Here is a 10291-nt window from a genome sequence, read left to right as displayed (position 1 = left end):
AAACAAGAATTTTTAGCTGTATAACTATTTTTTTTTAAAGATTTTATTTATTTATTTGAGAGAGAGAAAAAGCACAAGAGGGGGGAGCGGGAGAGGGAGAAGCAGACTCCCTGCTGAGCAGGGAGCCCGATGCGGGACTCGATCCAGGGACTCCAGGATCATGACCTGAGCCGAAGGCAGTCGCTTAACCAACTGAGCCACTCAGGCACCCCCTTAGCTGTATAACTATTAAAACCACCTTTACATTAAATGCCTGAGATAAATAAAATTGAGTCAAATGACAGGTTGGGAAAATTTTTTCAATATAAATGACATGTAACTGATTTAGTATGCATAAAAATTTTAGAAGTCAATGCATATGAAAATAACTTTTTCAGTTATGAATGGGAATTTGTAATTGAAAAGAAAGATTTCTTATATTTATATTATATTATAATGTATATTATGTAATTATTGTAATAAATGGAAACGGAAAATATTAAAATCTTTCATTTTTCCAATATTAAAGGAATGTCATTTTAAAGTATATTTTTATTATAAATTGGCCGAGATCAGAATCTGTCATCTGTATATCCTATTTTCATACCTCCCTATAATTAAAATTAACAGGGATACAGGGACAGAGGTACTTTATTAAACATGGTGGCCAGGTTACGCTGAGTAAGTGAACTCTGGAATTGTGATTTTATAAGTTTACTTCTTGGTTATGTCTAATGCAGAACAGTGTTTCTTCCTTGTCAGAAAAAGAGTAGAGAAAGGAAGAAACAGTCACAGAAAATTAAATGCCAAGCCTGGAAGTAATACAAGTACCTTGTACAATAACATATTAACTGGGACTAATCATACAGCCTTGCTCAACAGCAAAAACAGCAAGGAAGTACCAGCTGCCAGGAAAACTAAATAAAGCTGAAGCTTAGAAGCCTCCACCACAGGCCTCAGATAATATACTGACACAAGAATAAATTTAATCATTTACTGTGATAGCATAAACAAGAAGCTAAACTGGCAAAAGTGCCAACTCCCCAATTCCATCTCCCCCCCTTGGCACTGCATGCAGTGTGTCTCACTGCTGAGGGGCCTTAAGCAAAAGGATTCTACTGTTTAAAAGATTTGGGAGCTGGTAAGATGGAGAGGGTGATGCACTGAAATGAAAAGTAGAATAGTTAATGTGGAAAAAGATGTCTTCAAGGTTCTCCCCACTCCACCTAATAAGAAGTTAAGGCAGAGGAACCTAAAGAAAGTCTCAACAGAAGGCCCTCAATCAAATGGCCTCTGAATGGAGGTCCTCTGAGCTAAGAATACAGATGTATATGCACAAGAGCATCACCTGCGGGTAGGCCTGAGTCCTTGACTGCAACTCCCTGATTCAGAGACTAATGCAGTGGCTGTTTACCAAGTCTAGTGTGGGGAATGCCGTTTTTCTGCCTACTAAAACAACTGTAATAGCCTATAGCTGGGTCTGAAAAGTCACATATGTTTTGGGCTGGAAAGGTGTCTAGGAGCTATGTTCTTAAAACCTGATATGTGAGAAATAGTGTGTGCATATTATTAATTAATTAATTAATATTTTCACAGAAAAATAATTTTATAAATTATTAACAGTCATCATCTTTAATGGAGCGCCTGGGTGGCTCAGTCGCTAAGCATCTTCCTTCGGCTCAGGTCATGATCCCAGAGTCCTGGAATCAAGCCCCGCATCGGGCTCCCTGCTCGGCGGGGAGCCTGCTTCTCCCTCTCCCACTCCCCCTTCTTGTGTTCCCTGTCTTGCCGTGTCTCTCTCTGTCAAGTAAATAAATAAAATCTTAAAAAAAAAGTCATCTTTAATCAATGGGATTATGATTTTTGTTATTGTTAATATGTACATATTAAAATGAGACTGTAATGAGAGTTCAGAAGACTAGTGATCACTTCCTAACCAAAAAGATACTGTGAGTTAGGATGAACTTCCCAGTGACAGTTTTCTTCTGTTTACAAATAATATCCTTTCTCACCTCTGTTATGCTGTGTCAGCTTTTACTGTATTGGAAAGGGCTAAAATTGGGAGAAATCATGACTTGCACTTCTGCATGAAAGCAGAATTTTGTTTTCCTCTATATTAATAATCCTTCTTCAGAAAATAAAATTGGGAGCAAAGTGGAGACATGCATACCCAGTTTCCTAAAGTGGAAATATCAAGAGTAACTAGTATAATTTGGCAAGCCAAATTGACCTTAGTTATCTAAAAATATATCATCCCAACCACCTAAGGGCTAAGTCAAATAAAAAAAGGCAATGGCACTATTGATAATCTGTATAATACATTGGCATGAAAACACTGGAGACAAGGCAATAAACTTGGTTGGGAAAGAGTTAATGCAGATCAGCACTAGGATGATAGAATTGGAAATCAAAGAGAAAGAACAGATGGGAAAGAGTTTACAGAATGAAAATCTGTGGGATTTAGGAATTAATTGGTTGTGGAGAAGAGGGAGTGGTAAACAATTACTCTGAGGTTTCAAATCTAGTTGACTTAGCAAATTGTGATGTTATCTCTCTATATAAAGTACTTAGCCATGTTTCTCTGAGATTCAGCTGATCATGGTTTTTATTATGTTTCCCCAGATTCAGCTGAGTTGGGTTTTCACTCAATCAATCCAATCAATAAACAACCAGTGATGACATGGAAACAATATAAGTCTGAACCTTGGAAAGATATATCTGAATATTCTACACATGAATAACCTGTGTGTGTGTGAGAGAGAGAGGGAGAGAGCTAGAGAGTGCAAAATGTGCAGGAGAGCAATAATAATAAGCATGTGCCCAGTCATTAATCTGTGCTAAGCATTGTTCTTAATGTGACTTTTTATGCATGAACTCATTCAAACCTCAAACAAAAATCATAATTAGGTACTATTATTATCTTGATTTTTACAAATGAGGAAACTGAGGCTTGGAGATTTCATTTTCCCTAGGGCCAGAGAACCAGTATGTGGAGACACAAAGACTCATTTCAAGTCATTCTGATTCCAAGGCCTACAATAAGTCCTTATAATATCCTTCACTTTCCCAACCCAGTGTAGTTGGGGAGAATGGCTATGTAGACCTTCACATCTGGGGTCCTTTGGCAACAAAGACATGGCGGAGCTTAGAAGCAAGGAGAAGCTCACTTGTGGGAGAAGCCCTGCCACTCAGATTTCCTGAAGCATAGGATGAAAATTGCTAGTGCTCGAAGAGGCAAAGTGGGTTTAATCCATGATCCATGGCTGGAACAACTCAACACTCCATGAAAGCCTAGATACAGAACTGAATTGGTGGAATTAGGAGATTTAACCACTAAAAAGACTGAGTTCCCTAATTAGAAGGACAATGCTAGGTTATGGAGCCTGTGTTCTAAAATGATTCTAAAACATTCCTCTCACCTTTAAATCCCCCTCAGGATCAACTCATAAGACTTCATCTGCGTTCAAGAATATATGAGAGAAGTATATAATAAATTATAGGAGTGTAATGTACAGCATGGTGCTAAACTAATAATACTATATTGCATACTTGCAAGTTGCTAAGAGGGTAGATCTTAAGAGTTTTCATCACAAGAAAAACAATTGAAACTATGTATGGTGACAGATGCTAACTAGACTTGTTGCGATAATCATTTTGCAATATATATAAATATCAAATGTTGTACACCTGAAACTAATATAAGGTGACATATCAATCATACCTCAGTAAATAAATATATAATGGGAAAAATCCAGGCCCAGACAGACTAAGCAATCTAGACATAATGATGAACTCTGTAGACTTGCCACACTGCACAGACTGATAGGCTTCAAATACAGATCACTATAGACCTTTTCAGAACCATAACAAATAGACTAACATGAATATTATTTTACCACCTAATACTCTTTATCTTCTTCTTCCTCAGGAATCTGTCTCCACATTCTGTTTTGACAACTTGTGTAATTCAAGGGAAAATGACTTCATCCAAAACCCAGAGGTTAACCCTGATAAAGTACAATAATCAGAGCAATTCTGCCCACTTTGGTGGTGACAAATTAGGAATGGACTCATATCTTAATAGGCTGAATGAGACAAAAGGTTTTCTGGATGTTTTTAGAAAGGTTCATAATAGTTTATTGTTGTTTTTTTTTCCCCCATAAGTAATTCATTCCCACTTTCTGTAAATGAAGAGTTCTTACCCCAGTTGCTCTTGGCACTCAGTATTATGATCAGAAGTCAATCAGCCACAGAAAGAAGGTAGTATTCAAGATGGCAGTTTGGAGAGACAAAGAGCAAAGACTTCTAGAATATTTTTCAATGGCTAGATCCACTGATCCTGATACTTGTCCTAACTTTGGGTACACATTTATGTGAAATAATTGTTCTTATTATTTAAGCCAGTGTGAAGCAAAGTACATGTTTCTTACAGAGAAATGTATTCTATTGATATGTTGACAGTTTGGTTAAACTGAGGAGTTCCGATATATGCCTGTTTGGTTTTATAGGTCATTTGACACCTTGATCCCTCTAGAAAGAATAATACTCTGGATATACTGACTGCTGTGTCTGGACCCACAAACACAGACATACTGATTGTCTTAGTCACACTAATTATGATAGTCACACAGGTCCAGTACCTAAAAGTCCCTGTGCATCTGCCCAGCTTATGTCTCAAGAAATCTTTCAGTCATGTGCAAACAGGAAAGTATCTACCCTCCCTAGGTTCTTTTATGCTACTGCATTTAGCTGGGTGGTGGACTGGAGGCCTGGCTCAGCTAGGACAGCGGGGCTCTCTCTCTCCAAGTGGTCCCTTCATTTCAAACACTTTCATGGTGCTGTGGCCACCAACGGGAAATCACCTAACAGTGTTAACATAGCAGCTGCAAGATTGCTTAAGGCCTACCTTTCCTAGTCTCATGATATCACTTCTCCTACATTCTATTGGTCAAGCAAATCACAGGCCAGTCCATACTCAAGGAGAGTAGAAATAAACCTACATTTATTTTTTCCCCTGGAAATTAAACTATACATTATCTAGCAAAGGCTCTGAGAATGGATACTTGAATGAAAGGAATCCGTCACCTGAGTTAACACATGATTATCACTACCTGATAGACAGGTTTAGCGATGCTATTTAAGAGCAACAATTTATGCATAGTACTTTAAATAGGTTTTTCTAATGACTTTTAAATTGTTTTTCATTAGTCTCTTGATTTAAAGATGGGAGAGGGCAATTGGGGACAAGCAGATGAAGGAAGCTAACCCTCAGTTCCACTCAACCCTCTCACTTCGTTTTTTTTTTTTAAGATTTATTAGAGAGCACTAGGAGAAGCAGGCTCTCTGCTGAGCAGGGAGCCCAATCAGGGCTCGATCCCTGGACTCCGGGATTATGACCTGGGTGGAAGGCAGATGCCTAACTGAGTGAGCCACACAGGTGTTCCAACCCTCTCACTTCCTACTCAACCATAGTAGCCTAACTATCTGTCTTACATATTGAGTTTCTGGACAATATTTTATTAGAAAAGTAATTCTATTGTTAAAAAATATTTTAATGAATTTTACATATTTTTTATATTATTTTGTATAGTTTATCACATTTTAGCAATTTGGGATTCATAGTCTTATATTAAAAAAAAAGCAAACCTGTAGTTCAAATTTCTCATATTCAAGTTTAGCTCAATGTTTCAGGATGGTATTTTGTACAAAGGTATGAGTCTGCCTGACTATACACAGGAAAATTTAGGATTATTAAGTTATCTACTATAACAATATCAGATTATATGTCCATTGCTTATCTAGTACCAGCATTACAATTTGACATTGTTCTTGAGTTTGAGTAAGAGTAACAACATTTTCAGTACAGTAAGGAAATTTTACTTTATTTTTTTAAAGATTTTATTTATTTATTTGACAGAGAGCAGGTAAGAGAGCAAGAGAAAGCACAAGCAGGGGGGCCAGCAGAGGGAGAGGGAGAAGCAGGCTCCCCACTGAGCAGGGAGCCCGAAGATGTGGGGCTTGATCCCAGGACCCTGGGATCATGACCTGAGCAGAAGGCAGATGGTTAGCCAACTGAGCCACCCAGGCGCCCCAGTAAGGAAATTTTAAATTTGCTATCTTAAAATATTGAGCTTCCCCATTGATAAGTTAAATCTAAAATTATTTTGTTTACCACATTATGTGATAAGATGTTGTTCTTTTTTTGAATTATTTAGTACATATTTTAGGGAATTCTATGGCCTCTAACTGTTCTCCCAAGATGGTCAAAACAAAGCACAATTTGGTTTACTAAGAGCAGAATTAATATGTTAGTAAGACAGTGATTTTTTGTTTGTTTGTTATGTGAAACATAAAGCAAAAGAAAAACAGATATATTTGGAAATTTCATATATGACAAGACTGAAGGAATTACACTCCTTCACTAGATTCATCCTCTTCTTTCTTAAGAGTTAGACTTTGGATAATGCGCTTCTCTGTTCCATAAAAGAAATTTCCACTGAAAGTAGAAAAAGAATAACCCCTGCCTTTCATTATGACCCATCATATCATACTCTGTACATTTTGAGTAGACAGATGAGGTGAAATTTCTACTTTTCTTTCTTATTGTAATAAGTCAACTTTAAGATCACCTATATTCTTAGACAAAGGTTTAGTAATTTCCAGTGCTGAAACCTTTAATCATTCATGGTGCCTGTAACAAAAAGATAGAACTTATTTCAAAAATAGCAATCTTGTCACTTGGACTGAAGAAAGAAATCCACAATGTTAATAGATCACAGTGACAGTTTTTGTGGTCAGAAATAGGACAGAGGCAAAAAGATAAAGTACTGTTTCCATTTATCTTTCTCAGTTGTATGGACAGGTAGAGGGAGAGAGAATCTGAACATGCAGATATTTCACACTGGTTAAGAACAAAACAAAACAAAAAGAATATTCGATTTTATCCAGTAGTTTAAATTTTATGTTGACAGATAATGGAACTATTTTTTTTTTGTCAGCTCTAAAGATTTAGTCACTCATCTAATCGTTTTATCATTTGCTTATTTATTCTTCAAAAAGTATTTATTGAACACTTGTATTGTTTCATATACTGTGCTAGTCAATGTTGTTCTAAGAATGAAAAAGATGATACTAGCTATCAAAATAAAGTACCTGAACCATATCAACAAACAAAACATTAAAGATAAAATTCAGGAACGAATTTTAGCCAAAACAAATTTATCTAAATATGTGGTGATCATTGCTGACAAAGTCCATACATATATTCTGCAAAACTAATAGAGATTTTTACATATTCTACTCAATTAAACATTAGAGTATTGAAATCTTCTAGGGGGAAAACTATATAAAATCAAATTCATTAAGAAATAAAAAAGGAAAGTATTCAAACTAAAGTAGTGCTTTATTAAAGACTATTAAATATAATGAAATATTTCATAACTAGTTGTTACTGCCGTGATGTCTTACAAGGGATAAAATATATTGTATTATATTTTAAGAATCTTTAGTCTTTAATGAATTTCCCTAATGCCATTAAATGTTGAAGACATTTTAAATTTTAGAAAAGTTTATTCAATCATGATTTATAAGATTGCCTATCTTGAAGTGAGCCTATTAAACCAACATTTATTGTGAACTTTACATACAAATATACCAGATCTTATTCAAATATACATTAACCTTTCATACTATAATCGGTCTGTATGAATGGTTTTGGGTTATCTCAAATCTCATTTAAAAAATAAAATTGAACTTTTTTCTCTTGAGATGTAAAGCTATGCTTCTTATGAATGGTGTTTCTCCAAGGCAGCAATAATAAAGTTTATATAAATTTCTCAAATTTCTTGAAGGATGAAAACAGAAGAAAAAATCCAGTTTAAGATTTATTATGTATTCACTATATGACATGCACTATACTAATAAGGTAAGTGAGTTTTGTTGTTTTCACTTTTATAGATGAGAAATTGAATTTTTAAAGATTAAGATTTCAATCTGATGCTGTATCCTGACTCCAAAGACACGCTTTTTGACCTTAAAACATGTAGTTTTCAATGGCCTACTGCTTCATTGCCATTTTATTGATGTTAATGTGGAGCCTTCAACACAGATTTCTACAAAGCACACTGATAGAAATCACAGGAGAATTAAAGCCCAGGTCCTCCACCCTTGAGCCCAGTGCACTTTCACTATAACTTAAAGCTTTTCTTTTTTCTTTTTTTTTAAGATTTAATTATTTATTTTAGAGAGAGGAGGGTGTGAGGAGCAGAGTGAGAGGGAGAGAGAATCTTAAGCAGACTCTGCTCTGAGTGCAGAGCCCAATGTAAGCTTGATCTCAGACCTGAGATCACCACCTGAGCCGAAACCAAGAGTTGGTTACTTAACTGACTGCACCACCCAGGTGCCCCTCAAAGCTTTTCTTAATAGGACAGAAATTAAAAACATTATACCAAATAATCATAAGAAAAGTTGTTAATTTTCTGAAAAGGACTATCTTGAAGAAAAACACATATTTCCATATGTTGTGATCATCCTCAGATTCTATAAATATTATTTTATTAGTTTGGCAAATTTAAGACATTTACATAAGAAACTTAAGAATTTAATTCTGTTTTACTGAATTAGTTTCTAAGTACCTCTCTAGTCATTAAAAGAAGATTCACATGTAGCTCAGGACCGTAAAACTATTAAGCAGATTCTCACAGAATCTATTTCAGGATGAGTGGCTCATGTAGCATCTACTCTTCATTGTGTCTATTGATAATTAAACCAGTGGATAGAGAGAGAAGAGGGGGAAATGAAGGAAAATGGCCCCCTAGTATAAAACATTACAAAGATTAAACTACCAAGCTTTTCTCTCTGGCACCTTAGGATGTATGAATACCACTTTATTTTTCACCAGAAAGATGCACACAATACTCTCAAAGATTTATAGAGCATGTGGGAATAACACATGATAAATCTGAAGTAAAAATAATCAGTTGTATAAAGCAACTTCTGCAAAAACAAAAAAAAAATACATGTTCACATGCATTTGTTTATTAAAACTGATTTAGAAATAATTAATGGAAGGCTTAATGTATTTATCTTCCTAAAATTGATTCTCATTTATTAAGGAACATAATTTTCTTCTAACATGATGATCATTACTGAAAGGTTTCTAAAACAGTAAGGTTCTGTTATAAAAATATATTCCCTATGGTAGAATGATTTATATGGGGAAACCACTATGAAATCAACCTCACCATTGTTGGTACTTTCAAAGGATGCCTTTTGTTGATTAATCTGCAGAATGAAAATAAGCTATTAATTTTAATGTTCACATGGTTTCAGAATTCTCTCTTATAGAAAATATATTTTCATTAAACTAGGTTCTGTTTAATTTTTATTCTTTTTTTTTGATGGCAGTTTTATGGTTTTATTAACACAAATAGGACGTGCACAACAAGCTGTCTATTCATTTTCTTCACTGCGCAGGCTGCCTGGCATTGGGACTGGTGACTCTGATCGCCAGTTGAGCTGCTCTTTCCACAACAGCTTTGCAGTTCTAGGATGAGACACTGTGAGCAATCTCTGCACAGTAAGATTTTTTGCACATCAGCAGCACTTCAAGCTCCTTGACGTTGTGGACTAGGAACTTCTGGAAGCCATTGGGCAACATGTGCTTTGTTTTCCTGTTGCTCCCATAACCAACGTTGGGCATCAAGATCTGGCCCTTGAATCTTGTGTGCACCCTATTGTCAATGCCTCTGGGTTTCTGCCATTTGCACTTAATTTTGACATAGCGGTCTAACTCATGCCGGATGAACTTCTTGGTCCTCTTTTTAACCATCTTGGGCTTCACCAGAGGTCTGAGGGCAGCCATGATGCCCAGTAACAGATGGCTGCCACCTCTGCAGGCAGCGCCGAGGAAGAGAGGGGAAGGAAGTGTTTAATTTTTATTCTTATTCTATATTTCGTTGAAAGATATATTTCCAGATAATATGTGGATTTTCATTAACGTCTGTATGAACTATATGTAGAGATACAGTGGTTATCATGGCACAAATTCCACATGTAAGAAATGTCAAAGCATTATATGCTATTGAAAAAAACAAAGTACCTATGAGTTATCATACCCCCTATAGGAAGTAGTTATTAATATTTTTCATATCTTGAAGTTGCTTAAGAATCTGAAGAAAGACATACCCACAGCCACCCGTGTCCAAATTTTGTATGCTAAAATCTTTTATTCAATGTCAAGGAAACCATAAACATTTGAGTCCACTTTGGCATAGATGAATATAATTTATAGTCTATACAGTAAAAACTAATA

The 10291-nt window shown here is 35.6% G+C and overlaps 1 pseudogene; it reads right to left on the bottom strand.

The window, feature by feature from the left end:
* Positions 1 to 9429: 9429 nt before the first annotated feature.
* Positions 9430 to 9895, bottom strand: LOC123837000 (large ribosomal subunit protein eL32-like; annotated as a pseudogene).
* Between the last annotated feature and the right edge of the window lie 396 nt (positions 9896 to 10291).

The sequence above is a fragment of the Mirounga angustirostris genome, unplaced genomic scaffold (assembly GCF_029215605.1).
Source record: "Mirounga angustirostris isolate CCGP_5_RB_7025 unplaced genomic scaffold, mMirAng1.0.hap1 SCAF_8, whole genome shotgun sequence".
NCBI classification, from domain to species: Eukaryota; Metazoa; Chordata; class Mammalia; order Carnivora; family Phocidae; genus Mirounga; species Mirounga angustirostris.
Note: the sequence above shows the minus strand (reverse complement) of the source record. Positions and strands in the feature narration are given on the sequence as shown.